The sequence below is a fragment of the Oryctolagus cuniculus genome, chromosome 4 (genome assembly GCF_964237555.1).
Source record: "Oryctolagus cuniculus chromosome 4, mOryCun1.1, whole genome shotgun sequence".
In the NCBI taxonomy this organism is placed as follows: domain Eukaryota; kingdom Metazoa; phylum Chordata; class Mammalia; order Lagomorpha; family Leporidae; genus Oryctolagus; species Oryctolagus cuniculus.
The window spans coordinates 104,603,410-104,619,625 of record NC_091435.1 but is presented as its reverse complement, the minus strand read 5'-3'; the positions used below and the strand labels follow the sequence as shown (position 1 = coordinate 104,619,625).

The following is a 16,216-nucleotide window of genomic DNA, read 5'->3' as shown; positions in this document are numbered from 1 at the left end:
GATATTTTATTGTTCATTTTATGCTTAATTCTCCAAAGTAGGTGATCAATAAAACTGTAAATAGTGATTCTCACTTCCATAAAGTATGCTCATTGGCAATGACAAAAGAGGTAACAATGAATTAAAAAAACGTTTTCCATTATTTTAATGCCATATTCATATTTCCCTTTATGTTTCTTTGGGATTTTTTGGTTTTGTTGTGTCTCTTAATCAACTGATCTTTTCCCTAGATACAGCTTTTCATCATGGCTAAATATTAATCCCCAGGGGAGTGGGGAAGCTGTGCCTTATACTTTCATCCTCATGGAAAAGACCAGTGTGATGTGGTATCAATTAGTTATGTGTGTGTGTGTATGTGTGTGTGTGTGTTTTAGTACAGTAAAAAAGAGCACAATATATCTTTTAAATGTTAAATATTGAACAGCATATTTATAAGTTTAACAACACATTTTCTATAATATGCATAAAAAACCCTGAGTGGTCAAATTGTGCTTTTAATAAATAGAAACCAGTATTCCTTCTCTCATTTGTCTCATCTCAAATAACTTTCAAATCAATAAATGCTACAGATTATATAGAAATTCTCTATTGTTCACATGAAAAATTTGAGATGGATAAATTAGGACATTTTTCTTCTCCTATAATTCATTATGCCGTTATTTTCTTAAAAATTCTATCTAGTCATTCTAGTCTTTGCTCTAAACTGCAAAAGCTAAAATAAATTTCTGAACTATGTTGATGATTCAGTTTGATAGCCAAAAAAATTTTAAAAAATATTTAATTATTGAAAAGAAGCAGGAACACTTAGGTAGACCTTTTGATTATCTAAGTTTCTATGGTACTGTTTAGTTTGCTGGACCACAGAGTTTTATGTATCTTCATGTGAATCTTCTACATGGTTGCTTGCAGTCTGTATGTATGTTTTTCTTTCCTTCCCACTGATCAAACTAGTAAAGAGGGGATGGGTGAATATTGATGAAAATAAATTGACAAGGAAAATATTCAGTGTATGCAGTGCAATGTTAAAAAAATTTCTGTTAAAAGTATTAAAAATGAAAGAGGACAATAAAAAGGCAAAAAAAATAAAGTGTAATGAGAAGCTAAAAGGAATGAAACACCATCAGAGTGACCTACATTTCCATCTGTAATTGGTAAGAGAGCAATTGAAAGAGTTTGAGTTACAATAAAAGTCTTCCTCTTGTGCTACAAGATTTTGGAACTTATTTCAATTTTAGAATAACTCAATTTCTGTCTTATAAACCCAGTTCTGTAAAAACACTGATGCAAGACTGACAAGTTAGCTATTTTTTTTTTCACTGCCAGAGTCACCCACGATCATGAATTGCTTTTATAAAATCAAGAAGAGGTTTGCTATTGTTGAAAGAAGAGGCCCAAATGTTCATGTATTAGCATCCTGGTAGATTCCACTACATTTGGCAGTTTCTTTACCAGGTGCTGAACAACTAGCATTCTCTTCCACAGCAGTGCTTTTGTGTGATCTGTTTGAACTTTGGCAGCTTACTTACATCCACCTTTGCAATATGCTTAGGATTCAGTAGGACATTAGACAGGACCCATTTTAGGGTTTTCTTCCTTTGGTCTCTCTAATACAATTTGTATGAATGCTGTTGATTCAGTTTTTCTGCTTGCTGTAGTTTGGATGTGGTTTGTCCCTGCCAAAACTCATGCTGAAATTCAATTGCTATTGTAACAGTGTTGGGAGATGGAGACTAAATGAGGTGATTTAGTCATTAGAAGGGATTAATGTGTTTCTCACTGGAGTGAGTTCATGCTATCACAGGATTAGATCAGTTACTACGAGAGTGGGTTATTATGAAACGGGACTGCCCTCATATTTTGGGTGCCAATAAGTTGGTTGCCTCAAATCATATAGATAATAAATGGAATAGATGAGATTGAATTCAAGTATTTTGAGTACAAAACCTCTGTCCTCATTCACCATATATTGCAGCCAAAGTAAACTCATCAGACAGATATTATTATGACCATTTTGCAATAATTCTTAGGTGAAGAATTATGTGAATTTCAAAATTAAATGTGAGCCCCATGTTGGATTGGGAAGAGTTAATGTAAGTTTTTGTTAGCCATTAGTTTCCAAAGCAATTTTCAATAGGACAACCAGATGACACAAGGGCGATTTCCATTGAGACTTGCAAAATATAAGACTCCAATATGAGTTTTACATGGGTACCAGATTCACTTTCCAAGAAGGACAATAAAAATCTTTCCCATGAACCCCAAATCATCTTAAATTTAACCTATCTAAAATAGTTTTAAGTGAAACAGTGTGAGATTTCTGTAATTGGAAAATTTGTTCTTCCAGTTGACAATTGTGAATTACGTTCATGAGAATGCAAATATCAGCTGCAGTAAGATTCAAAATGCAAGCTGCCTTTTATTGCATACTTGAATATAGTATGAACATATATTTCCTTAACATTGTAATTGTACTATATTTTTTGAATATATCAATAAAATGTATTCATTTTGAAACTTACATATTATATACAAATATAAACAAAAGTTTTTTTTTCAAATTCTACCACATTGAGATAACCTCCCCTGATATTTTAGTAGCCATTCTTTTATGCATTCTTATACACACACACACACACACACATAAATACATATATATATGGTCAATGCCCTAAAGCCCCTCACCCTTGCTTCAACACAGACAGTAGAATGTTCTTTCTTTTCTCTCTCTCTTTTTTTTTTTTTTTTTTTTTGACAGGCAGAGTGGATAGTGAGAGAGAGAGACAGAGAGAAAGGTCTTCCTTTTGCCGTTGGTTCACCCTCCAATGGCCGCCACGGCTGGCGCGCTGCAGCCGGCGCACCGCGCTGATCCAAAGGCAGGAGCCAGGTGCTTCTCCTGGTCTCCCATGGGGTACAGAGCCTAAGCACTTGGGCCATCCTCCACTGCACTCCCGGGCCACAGCAGAGAGCTGGCCTGGAAGAGGGGCAACCAGGACAGAATCCGGCGCCCGACCAGGACTAGAACCCGGTGTGCCAGCGCCGCTAGGTGGAGGATTAGCCTAGTGAGTCGTGGTGCCGGCCATTTCTTTTATTTCAAACCAAATGTATCACAAAGTCACAAAAGGTACCTGGTAAAAATTAAGGTTTTTTTTCTTCTTTTTTAAAAAAATAATTTATTTATTTGAAAATCAGAATTATAGAGACAGGGGGAGAGACAGAGAGATTCCATCTACTGGTTCACTCTCCAAAAGGTCACAATGGCTGATACTGGGCCAGGGCAAAGCGAGGAGGTTCCTCCAGGTATCCCATGTGGGTGAAGGGGCCCAAGGACTTCTTGGTCTTCTTCCACTTCTTCCACTGTTTCCTAGGTGCAGGGAGCTGGACCAAAGTGGAACAGCTAGGACTTGAACTGGTGCCCAAATAAGGTGCCGGCACTGCAGACAACACCACAGCCCTGTCCCCTTCTATGTTTTATTAGCTGCTCTAGTGGAGTGAATATTACAGATTTTATATGTGAGAGACTAAAACAATCTGTCAAAATGTTTCAGTGACTCTAAGACAGAATGACAGAAAGAAAACTGACATTTTTCAGTTTCTGAGTGGTGTGGTTAAAATAACACAGTGTTAGGATTGTCAAGAACCTGCTTTATCCATCTCATTTCACAGATAAAGAAACTAAGGTTTTGAGATAATTAAATAGCTTACTTGATTATAAATGGTTTGTAAATGGCTCGTTAGAAGCAGAAAATGTTTTACCCTTCTTTATCCTTCTTTGAATCCATATAGAATAATGAGTATATATTGTGAATTGAACAGCTACTTTCCAAAACAAAATTTTAAAAAAAACAACGACAATAATAATCATTTACTAAGTACCTATTAAACATTATAAACTGTTTTGGGACTTTATTCAAATTAAGTCTTCCAAGGCTAATATTATTGTTGATACTTCATAGATGAGGAAAACAAGGTGTGCAGAGGAAAAGTCACTGGCTCATGTTAAGCAGCTCCTGACTCTAAATCTTATGCTTCTGCTACTCTACTGGGCTGCCTTCCAACAGCAGCAGCACCTGGAACCAGAAGGCTGGTGACTCAGAGCTTGTTAAGCTACTCTCAGCATTAATTTTCCGCTTTTAGCTGATACTGCTGACAACTGTCCCTTTTGTCAAGTGGAGAATTCAGCCAAATAGGCCTTGGATTTTCCAACATCTTTCCAATTGGCTAGCCTGGGATCTACTAGCTAGTGAAGCAAGTTTATGCTTTATAATCAAAATTGATTCAATGTAAAGGAGCTATTGACTATGTACTTAAGTGGAGCACTTAAAAGTAAATATACTAGATCTACTCCATAAAGCTCCATTAAATTCAATGCACAGAGGGGTAGAACAGTGATTGAAACAGCTATATTTTGTTTTCACAAGGATATACAACACAATCACACAGTTGTGCTTAAGTAAGAAAGGAATGAAAAACAGCCATCACCATAATCTTGATAAAAATTCCCACCCCCCTTCCACAAAATGATTATGATAATGGTGATGTTGATGATGATATCTTGGTCTGTGTACTTGGTTGATCTTGGATTTAGGTGACTATTTCCTTGAAGAGTAGAAAGAAATTCAGGAATTACAGAGCAAACACAGTAAGACTTGGTGACTTACAGAAAGCAATGCAGATTTCTCAAGATCAGTTCTGAAAAAAAAATGTGTTTCATTGTTCAGAATTGTTGCTACCTTTAAAAATTATTTTTATACAGGATTGTCATAGACTTGCCTGTGATTTTCTCAAGGGTGGCAAAACACAGTACCATAAGTAGAATGGCTTCAAAACAACAGAAATATAATCTCTCACCATCCTGTAGTCTAGAAGTCTAAAATCAAGGTGTTGGCAGGGTTCTGCTCCCTCTGGAAACTCTTCAGGAGGATCCTTCCTTGCATTTTCCTAACCTGTGGTGGTTGCCAACAACCCTTGGTGCTACATCTCTCCGATTTCTGCCTCCATACTCACATGGCCATCCTCCTTCTGTGTGTGACCTCATCTATGTTTCTCTTCTTCTAAGGACACTAGAGATTGGGTTTGGGACTGCCTTAATCTATGTAATTTGCATCCAAGTTACATTAACATAGTCCTTATTTCTAAATAAAGCCACATTCTGGAGTAGAACAATGTATCTATTTTTTGGGGTGGAAGAGGGGACAAAATTCAATCATTATATATTTTGTCTATATTTATTGATGTCTTTTGAATTATCGCAGAACAACTCGTAAAATTAGAGAGCACAAAAACAAAAAAGTAAAGCATTACTCAATCTTAGCAAATAGATTTCTTTTTACTCATATTTCTATTTTTTCTATGCATGCATTTAGAGAAATACACATACACGTGTTTTTTTTTAAAGAGATTTATTTGTTTATTTGAAAATCAGAGTTACACAGAGAGAGGAGAGGCAGAGAGAGAGAGGGAGAGAGGTCTTCCATCGGATAGTTCGGTCCCAATTGGCCGCAATGGCTGGAGCTTTGCTGATCCAAAGCCAGGAGCCAGGAGCCTCTTCTGAATCTCCCACACAGGGGTAGGGGCCTCTACTGCTTTCCCATACCATAGCAGAGAGCTGGATCTGAAGTGGAGCAGCCAGGTCTCAAACTGGCACCCATATGGGATGCTGGCACTTCAGGCCAGGGCGTTAACCCGCTGCGCCACAGCACCGGCCCCTGTGTGTTTGTTTTTAATGACTCTTTGGACCAAAAATTTTGTTGAGCACTGGATATAAGGAAATCACTAAAAATAAATTCAGGTGCCCATCCTCAGAGAATAGGAATGAGAGAATTCTAATCACACAAATAAATAAATAAATAAATCCACTGGAAAGAGATGCCCCATGTGATGCTAGCCAGTTCTGGAGACTGAAGGAATCAGTTGAATCCAACTCTAAATAAATATGCTTAGCAATGAATCTATCAATAAGGAACATTGGGGCTTACGAGGCAGGGAAGAACGTGTTTTAATAGCAAATGGAAACAAAGATGATCATAGAAATGGAAGAGTGGTGGAGGGAAAAGAAAACACAAGCTTTAGCTCAAGAGGAATGGAAACAGTTCACAGGCTATGGCAAGACAGAATCTTACCGGCTCACCCCAAGAGCTAGGAGAAGTCACTGAAATCTCCTGTGCACAGTTTGATTCTGTAAAATATGGAAATTTTCTTAAACAACAAAACCGCTTGCTTCAATTCTCCTTCTCTTGCTCATTTTCCTTAGTTGTGTTTATGGACTATGAGAAAATATGAACTAAAAAATGTTTTGGGAGACTGAGGACCAATATTTATCTGTTTGGGAGACAAAGGATAGGGAGTCAAAACTCTACTTATTTAGACAAAAGCAGCAATACATTATAAACTTTCTTTTAAGCTTTGTCAAGAACTTGGTGAGTCCTGAAACCAAGGTAGTGACAGGGGACTATCCAGCTACTCAGCTTCCTTTCCTCTCACTGTAGAAAGCAACTGGTCAGCATGTACATCTGGCTCTCAAGAAGGGGAAAGCTCTGTCTCAACTTCCCAGGCACATAAGAACATGAATTAGATTTTGTCTTTCACCTTATGTTCCCAGGGCTTGACAACTGTCTTGATTTTGTAATTGTTGATTGGATCAAACATGGATGATTTTTTTTCTGCTTTCAGGAAGACATAGCTATCATAAATCCCTGGATATTTTTCTATATTTATGAGTTCCCAAGGCATACTTAAAGCATGCTTATAGTTTCTCATATGTTCTAGTTATGAATCTGAACTTTATTAACAAAAAGAAGGTAACCTAATTAATCTTTAATAAAGTCTTTCAATCAGAAAAAAATTCTTAGTAATACTTTCCCTCTTATTTTAGTAGACTAGATAGTGCCTTTTGTCTTTTTCTTTTGACACTCCTTACCCTCTTCAATTTGCTTACTTCTTTTTTTTTAATATTAGGAAAGACAAAATAGTAAAGTCAATAATTGTACACTCCTATCCCTTTATTCTTATAAACTGATGAAAAAAGTCCTCACTTAATTAAGCCCCCTACCTTGAGGCAGAGGAGTAGTAATGAGCCTATAATTGTCCCTGCAGGAAAATGACAAAAGATTGAGCAAGAGCTTTTATTGTTCTTATTTGGATGGTGAATTCAGAATTCATTCGAACTCTTGAAACTCTGATAAGCAAGCACATCTCACAGGGTTCAGTAGCAGAGTGGCAATTCCAAAGGTATGGATGTGGGATATTCCAGAATCAAGACATTGCTATTATCAGGTCTTCCTTTGTTTACTTAATATACTTTATAAGTCTCTTTTCTACCTGATGAGGGTTCAAGTGAAAGTTGTGATGACAAATATAAATAGGAAGAAATGGGAAGAAAAAGATAATATTGCAAGTTTCTCTTAGTAGAATTTTTTTTTTTCAATTTAAGTCATCTGTGAGGGATGTTCAAGAAGGATTAGACTGTATCCACCCCAACTCCACTTGCATTTCTCTAGTTAACTCAGTGGCCTCTAGGAAGAAAAATAACTAATTTTCAAAAATAAGGTGACTTATTGAAATTCTAAAATCTTAAAATTATTTTTGTGTATTACAAATAAAATCATCTCTGCTACAAATCTAATCCTTCATTTTTCTCAAGATGAATGATTGCACACACTTAACACAAACAACCCTGGTATTCCTTTTATTCAAAATAAGTGACCTTAAAATTATTAACATAGTATGTAAATAGTTCTCCTGAAGGAAAAAAAGTAGCTTAGAAACAATGAAATGTAAATTGCTCATAGTTTGGAGTGTGATTTAATACGTACATTAGCTGTGCTGCAAAACTATAAATTCACAGTAGGCCATGTAGCATGACTTCAGTAGAATGGCCTCACTTTTCATGGCCACATGGGTGAAATGTAATAAACACGAGTTTCAATTTGACAGAACTCGGTTAGTTTTATTAGTGTTATATGTGATATATTTTTGTTATTTAAAAATAGCAGTACATTTTCTCAGTGAACTAATAAATACTTATAACCAAATGAATTAGCAGACAGGGTATAAATATACCCCTGTATATAAGAGAAAAATCAGAAATATGTATAAATATGTATAATGGTTAAGTTTACACGTGAATTACATTATATATGCCCAGCCTTAAAACAGATATTTTCCATCTATAAATTTTTTATCACATTGGAATACAGTTAATCAGTACTACACATTAAAATGCTGAACAAATCAAAAGTTTGCTCTTTTACTCAGAAGAGAGAAAGCTGAATGTAAGGTATGAAAAAGGATTATAGCAAAAACACTGATTGCAGCATGTTTTCTCCATGTGTGGCTGATGGGAAAGCTGGGATAGATGCAGTGACCAGAGAAGGTGTAACATGTGTTGAAATAACTTCACAGTATTTACAAGACTTGCACAACTTAACCAGATTTGGGGAATGGGGGCAATTGTATCGTTGGAAAGGAGAACTGAGGGGAAATAACAGCTGTGGTTTCTCTAGAAAATTCCCAGTCAGCCACGTGAGAGGCCGGAATGCGCTTACCTGATTGTAACCTGCGTCATAGAAATAGGGACGATAGTTCTGTAAACCTTCATGAAGTTGATCAGAACTAGGAAGGTGTGGTGGGTACTCTGCAATACAGGAAAGAACTCACCACCCAAAACTTCATATGAATGTGCAGACACACAATCTTATGCATGCACCAGGAGGACTTTAAGAGGTTTATAACCAACATAATGAGGCTCTGTGGTGAAAGCAGTTGGCTCGCAAGTGCATCCTGAAATGATGAATGTAATTGAGAAAAGACTGGCCAGGGTCTGTTATGTTGGTCAGAGAATGGGGCCAACCTGATTTCCTATTTGTGGCTTTTACCACTAAGTGAGAGAGGTGCAGGCTTTCTTCTCAGCCTTCCCAAATGTGGGGTCAAAGGGGAAAGGGAGGGGTGAGATTTATAAGCTGTGAACAAACATCAAATAATGGTACCAGGCTGTTTAATACACACAGAGACCCCAATGAACAATACACTGAGACTTCACCCTCAAAATCACTATCCTAAAATCTGAATATCAGATAATTTAGTCTAGATTAGATATGAAGTATTCCTTCACATTTTTACCTTGCTAGGTGAGGTATCAAATCCACAAATATTTAATTTCTGGTAGTCATATAATGTAAGTGTTGCCATTCAAAATCTATCCCTAGTGTCTTTGGAGTCTGGAGAGATGGAAATACACAGAAATTGCTGTAAATGATGCCATAATAAGGAGCAGTTGAACAAAGGAGTGAGAGGCATAATTTGTGCTTAAGCTTAGATGGAGCAGCGAGCCCAGCACAGTCTGAAAGAAAGGGCACAAAGGCGTAATAGGAAGATTTAAAAGAAAAAAGTATTTTATTTGTGTCCAAATTTTGCTATCTTACATGTGTGGGTATTTGTGTCAGAAAACAAAAAGACGAAGGGAGTTTTGCTCCAATATGAGCTTGCATAGGTAACTGAAAATCAGACTTGCCTCTTGCCTCCTTGAGTGCTTAAGCTCAAGCAGATATTCATAATTTTGCCAGCTATTGTTTTCTTGAAATCAATGAACTTACAAATAGAGGGCCTTCACACTAATTTAAGAATATGGTGTGTGAAGTTTCTATTATTTTCCTTAAAATCATCAAATATATGAGTGTGCATGTGTTTTTGTTTGGTTCTATACTAATGTTCCTTTTCAATCCTGATGCATTTCATTTACAGATTAATCTAGTTCTATGATTTTTTTTTTCTTTTAGCAAGTTGGAAAGAATACTAAGATTCCCTCATTATACGCTCACTTCATGTTTTATGTATTTTCTGATATCCAAATTATTAAAATTCTTTAAAATTCTAAATATATAATATCATAGTTTTCTACCTATATAACTTAACACTGATTGATATTGTTTTAAAGAATTCCAAAGATGAGAAGACTGAAAATCCATAATATCTAAATGATTTACCCGAGGTCACTAGACTACTAAGTAAAAAGGCCAGGTTCTTCTTTTGCAACCGTTTGCCATTCTATTATTATTTTGAGAATAAAAGACATTTAAAACATTTCCAAGAAAATGTGATATGCAAGCTGATTTGAAAGAAAAAGGTTTGAAATCTTAGAACCTCTTACTTTGAAACATCTTATCTGGTTTCCTCAAATCTAATTTTCAAATTTAGCAGGTTTTTCACTGAATACATTTGTCAAATGTGTTTGTTTGACAAACAACCAAAAGATGCACTTTCTTGATAACAAAGAACCATATGAAAATTCTGTCAATAGAAATTTCCTTACAACTGGGACATTGATATCATATACATTTGTGGCTTGCTTACCTATAATTATTTTCAGAATTAAAATTATAGAGTTATTTATTTAAAATTTTATAAACTACAGTTTTTATAGATAATTTTCCCATTTTCAGTCTCCAACCTTCATTTCTATGGCTTTGTTAATAGTCTAAGAAACCATTTTTTTAGAGGAGAAGAAAATTGTCCAACAAAAGGAGCAACAGTAACATACTTTGTTGATGACTCTTGATAATGACTGACAGTGTGAATTACAAAATAATTAGTGGTATAATTTAAGTCAACCTTAAATATAAGTTATGTAGAAGCCATTGCTGTAAAGGACATTCTGAAATATATTATTCAATGTTGGTAAGTCAGGTAAAAAGTTAAATGAATAAAACAGCATGAATTCATAAACTTAGAATTAATAGTAGGAGCATAATAAAAACCTTAACACTCCTATTAATATTTAAGGAATTATATGAAAAAGAGTAGGGAATATTTATTTTGAGGATCTGGTTACATTAAGAAGTTATTGAAATAAAAAAAAAAGATTTATTTATTTATTTGAAGAACGCAGTTTCAGAGACAAAGAAAAAGAGAGAGAGAGAGGGAAGAGAGGGATTGCTCTACCATCCACGGGTTCAATCCCCAAATGGCCACAATGATTGGGTCTGGGCCAGGACAAAGCCAGAAACCAGGAGCTTATTCAGGATATCCCATGTGGGTACAGGGGCCCAAGAACTTAAGCCATCTCCTGTTACCTTTTCAGGCTCATTAGCATGGAGCTGGTTTGGAAGTGGAGCAGCCAGGTCTTGAACCAGTGCCCATATGTGATACTGGTTTTGCAGGTGGCTGCTTTACCCACTACACCACAATGTTAACTACCTGATACATTTTTAAAATGTTGACAGTTCCTCTTCACAGATTCTACTTTTACACACATGTTTTTCCTACATTCTATCTTAAGTCTTATGTTTTTAAAATCAGAAAACTGATTGTTTTCATTTGACTTAAATTATTTCAAATCTGCATATATTTTTCTTCAGTAGAATTGACTTATAGGACACATGAGCTTTTGCCAATGAAATGAGATGTCCATTCAAGCAATCAGCCAAAAAGTACATGAGATTCAATACTTTAGGTACTACAGAAGAGTAACAGAAAATGTAATTCGAGTATAGATACCTTTTCTGACTTTTCAGATTGACTGCAGTATCAGATGAGTCTTTCTATCACAATCCTTCCGTATCCTAACGTGGGCATCCAAAACCTAGATTTATAATCCACTTCTGATAGTTATCATGAAATTAGGAACCTTATGAAATTCTTCCAAGATTTCCTCATCTGTAAAGTGATGGTAAGAATAACAGCGTCAGCTATACCTACTTCAGAAGGTACCTGGGAAGATATAATGTAAACAAAGAATGTAACCCATTGCCTTCCAGGGCTATGAGTACAGTAATGTTACCTGAAAAGAAGTTTAATTTTGGTGAGTGTAGTAGTTATTAGGAGTGCTACCTAATGTGGCTAATGAAATTTGAACATGATCTTCAGAAATAGATAGGAAGATAACTGGAAGATTATTCCTTTGATGGGAATTGAATGTAGAAAAAGGGAGAACATGAGATTTTGAGGCATGATGAGAGCAGCCAAACTGGGATGAAAATGTCATATTTTAGATAGCAACAAATATTTTTAGCAGCTATAAAAGGTAAATTTGACTGAAGGCCATGAAAACCAGTGAAGGACATAGCCCACTATACACTAAATGTCTTCATCTCACTACTGTAACTTTTAAGATGAATGACAGAAATCTTTAGAATGATGCCTGTTAGATGTTAAAGAATATAAATTACCTACATAGCCTTATGCCCCAAAGAAAGAATCATTTTATTCATATTGAAGAGAGAAACATGGGGAGCCAAGTAGAAGTTCTGGAGTAGTTATAATTGGTATTAAGTAAGCTTACAAAAACAGGGAAGCAGAGTGCAAGGTGAAATGAGATGAGCTGTGACTGGCAGGAGTTCTTGGTCAAGCAAGTTTTAGAAATTGCTAAATTTATTTCTAGCCATAGCCCCTGCTGCTGAAATGGTTTGTTGTCAACTGAAAGAGCTCTGGAAGTGTTCATATTATTATTACTATTACTACTGTAATTCTTCCCTCCTCAGGGCAGAATGTGAAAATATGAGATCCCTCTGGGGAGACTGGATGGTGCCAATCACACAGCTCCCTCATGTTCACTGTGGAATCTCTTTGCTTACAGTGTTTTCAAACCATGCTGCTTCCCCAGTCAATCATTCCCCTGTACTCTCAGTGAGTGATGGAACCTTCTCTTCTTAAAGTGAAAAATCATTCTTTAAACATTTTTATATCCTCTCCTCACTACTTTTTTATTCCACTTGGCTTACTTTAATAGACATAGTCCATCCACATGGAATCCATTTTCTCCTTACTCTTTGAAAAATGAGAACAGTAACCTATGCTGAGGAATAGGTCACAAAGATCAATTGAGGGAAAATGATAGTCTATGCTACTGGATTATTTAGGCTTGACTCATCTTAAGTTGGTTACATTTATCATAGAAAACCCAGAAAATATTAGAGAAAGGGATTTCTGATAGGAAATTCTGATTTAAACTTTTGCTAACACTCTTATTACATTATTTTCTATTCTTAACTAACATAAAGAGAATCATATTAGAAATTATAACTAGAAAGTAAACCTTTTCTTTACAAAATGATTGTCCCATAGATTTCCCCTCTGCCTCGTTGGATATCATATTTTGATGTGAATCTAGTGCTAAGAGTTAGTAGCTATCTCTCATGCCATCATTCATGCTAACAAGTTTGTTGTACACTATTTGCTAGGTAGAAGTAACTATTCCATGGCTTATAGTTCTGAGACTAACTTTAGATTCTGACACACATAAACCAATATAATGATAGTGCATTTTAGTCCTTTTTACATAAAATTTTGATAATTTTGTGGCTGTATTAATCAAGGTCTTATGGTGGAGGTGCCTAGGGAGGATCTCCTGTAATGCTATAATGAAGAGAATTGATGTTATAGGAGCCAGCATGTGGGGATACTGAGGAAATCTAGAAGTTAATAAAAAGAGGAAGCCATTAGTATCAGAAACCAGCTGATGACGTGGAGAGCCTGACAAGGAATGGAGGTTACCCAAGACAGATCCACCTAGGACTAGCAGAGGGGCTTAGTTCACGGAATTATCAAATGACAATTCAGTGGGACATCTCTGAAATATATGCCACTGATTGTGAAAATCACAAAACTCCAAAGTGAAATAATTTAAAAGTAATTTGTTTTTTTTTTTCATAAAGATATTGGAAATATGCAATAGAAGAAATGGTTAACTGATTTTGTCAATTGTAACATTCTCACTTTGTGCTTATTCTTCATCTCCCTTTCTGGGAGCATGCACATACAGGTATGGAGTTTTATTCCTAGCATTTACATACAATCATTTTGGTTTTTATCTTCTAACTTTATTACCTTAGCTCAGAAAATAGAATGTATGATTTTATGCAACTATTATAGTACTTTGTATTTTTCCTGTCTTTTTATAGAAATGATCACTTCCTTGGGAAATTTAATTAAATCAGTGTTTAAGAAGCCATTTTATTTTATTTTACTTGTTACTGTTTTCCCCCAAAGTCAAACAGTATACAACTTTGCTAAAGACTCTTCAAAAACACATTCATAGTGTTTCAGGCAGGAATTGGGCAGACATTTGTTAACAATATATAACAACTTTTACATTTGATCTTAGCCAAAAGGCCAAGAAGCAATATATAACAACTTTTAAACTCCATTCTTCAATGGACTACCAAATTCAGAAAGCCACGGTAAAAACCAATGACGTCTCTTTTAGATAGTGTAAATAGGGCACATTTAGAATGAGAGTTGACATTTCACACTTAGCATGTTGTTTAACAACTTTTCAAAAACTGACCCTGACATTCAGGAAAGAAAAGGAAAATGGCAAAATTATCAATCTGAAGATCTCTGATCTAGAAAAGAAACTGGTATTCTTTTGAGGGACACCATCTCAATGATATTGCTGTTAAGTCCAGATTGACTATTATGTTGGTAACAAATTTTGGGCAGTCAAGTCAACAGGTCTCTATTTAAGGGAGTTAAGTGTATATTGAAAGTAATCAGGTGGAAAGAAGAGGACATAAAATCTAATTTTAGTTATTCCACACCACAAGATATTTTTGCCATTGAGGCTGTGTATGTCAGGGGCATGGAATCCATGCATCTAGGAGCTAAGATGAAGTCTCTCAAAATTAGAAAGCAAAGATGTTTTCCCTACATCAGTCCAGCTTCAGAGACATTGGTGACCTATGCCCTTTCTCAAAAAACACCATGAAATGTTCTGTGTGCTAACAAAATAGCTGTAAAAAGAACCATAATTCTGAATTTTTATAAAATAATTTAAAAATAGTACTTCGAACTGTGCAGTCACCAGAAATACATGGTTACCAGGAATGCACAGACTTCACTCAACACGTCCAGCACCGGCAGCTTCCTGTGCCTGGCCTGTTTGGCATCTCCATTTCCTGCATGATTATTCCCATCCTTGCTAGCATAAGCTTTTCCCTTTTTCCCTTTAGGTGTGTCCTCTCCCTTTTATGCAGGGCCTGTTTCTGGCTTCTGGCTGTGGAGGAGCAGGCCTGACAGACAAGCTCATGGATCTTTTCTGTGATTTGTCATTCACTCTGGCTCTGTCACCTTTAGTGTCACTTTCAGCCTTACTCTAGCACATGTTATAGACAGCAGTAGGACATAGGTGCTGGGCATGGGAATGTGGTGATGTACTGGCTTTGTCTGGGGTGGCTCTCGCTTCTTCTTCCTATTATTTCATTAAGTGTGTATTGTATAATTAATTTTTAAAAATTTACTTATTTATTGAAAAGGCAGAGAGATAGAAAGTCAGGGATCTCCTGTCCACTGGTTCACTCCCCAGGTGCCTGTAAGAGCTGAGCTGGCCAGAACCAAGCCAGGAGCCTGGAATTAATCCAGGTTGCCCACATGAGTGGTAGGAACCCAACTATAATAGCTAACACCTGATGCTCCCCAGGGTGTGCATTATCATTAGCAGAAAGCTAGAAGTGAGAGTGGAGCTGGAACTTGAACCCAGACATTCAGATATGGATATGGGCATCTCAAGCAGCATCTTAATTGCTAAGACAAAAATTTTTCATTAATTTTTTTACAAAGCAACAAGCTAAAATATCACAGTAAGCATAAACTAGCTCCAAAACGGACTGAGGCTCCAAGTTTGAGCTATTTTGTCTTCTAACATATGAAAGTGAGAAAATATTTGTTCTCTTTGAAACAAATAAAGATGTTGTAGTGTTCTAACATTTCCCAAAGGTGAGAGGTAAATATGATTTTCCTCTGTGCTTTCTTTTTTTTTAAACATTTCCTAAAAGTATTTTATGAAATGGGACTCAAATTCACATCCAAAAAGTCCCAAATAAAGAAAACAACTAAGAAAAAAGTCTAAGGTAATCCTTTCTCTATTTTGTTACTGAGGTAGTATTTTTCAGTGTACTGAAATGTTTGTTCACTAAATAACAGGTCATCTTTGAAGTCACCACAAAAGCTATAGTGGCACAGAGAGAGCGGCTGTGCCTAATACAGGACTAATGGTCCTGCTACTAAGGCTGTTCTTAAACAATAGGAATTGTGTCTGTGTTAGTTCTTCTGTGGAGGATCTCAAACAATATTATGCACTATGCAGTTATCGTTTTTACAGATTTTATTTATTTATTTGAGAGGTAAAGTTACAGACAGTGAGAGGGAGAGACAGAGAGAAACGTCTTCCATCCCATGGTTCACTCCCCAAATGGCCACAAGGGCTGGAGCTGGGCCAATCTGAAGC

General features: G+C 36.0%; 2 protein-coding genes across 13 annotated transcripts in view; both read left to right on the top strand.

Annotated features, from left to right (window-relative positions):
* Positions 1-16,216, top strand: part of NAALADL2 (N-acetylated alpha-linked acidic dipeptidase like 2) — a 1,435,315-nt gene that overhangs the window by 940,304 nt on the left and 478,795 nt on the right. The gene's annotated exons all lie outside the window — the stretch shown is intronic.
* LOC127493958 (translationally-controlled tumor protein-like) overlaps positions 2,740-16,216 on the top strand; it is a 41,221-nt gene continuing 27,744 nt past the window's right edge. The window contains exon 1 of the mRNA XM_070072502.1: positions 2,740-16,216. This exon is cut by the window's right edge and continues 27,744 nt beyond it. The gene's annotated coding sequence lies outside the window, so the exon portion shown is untranslated.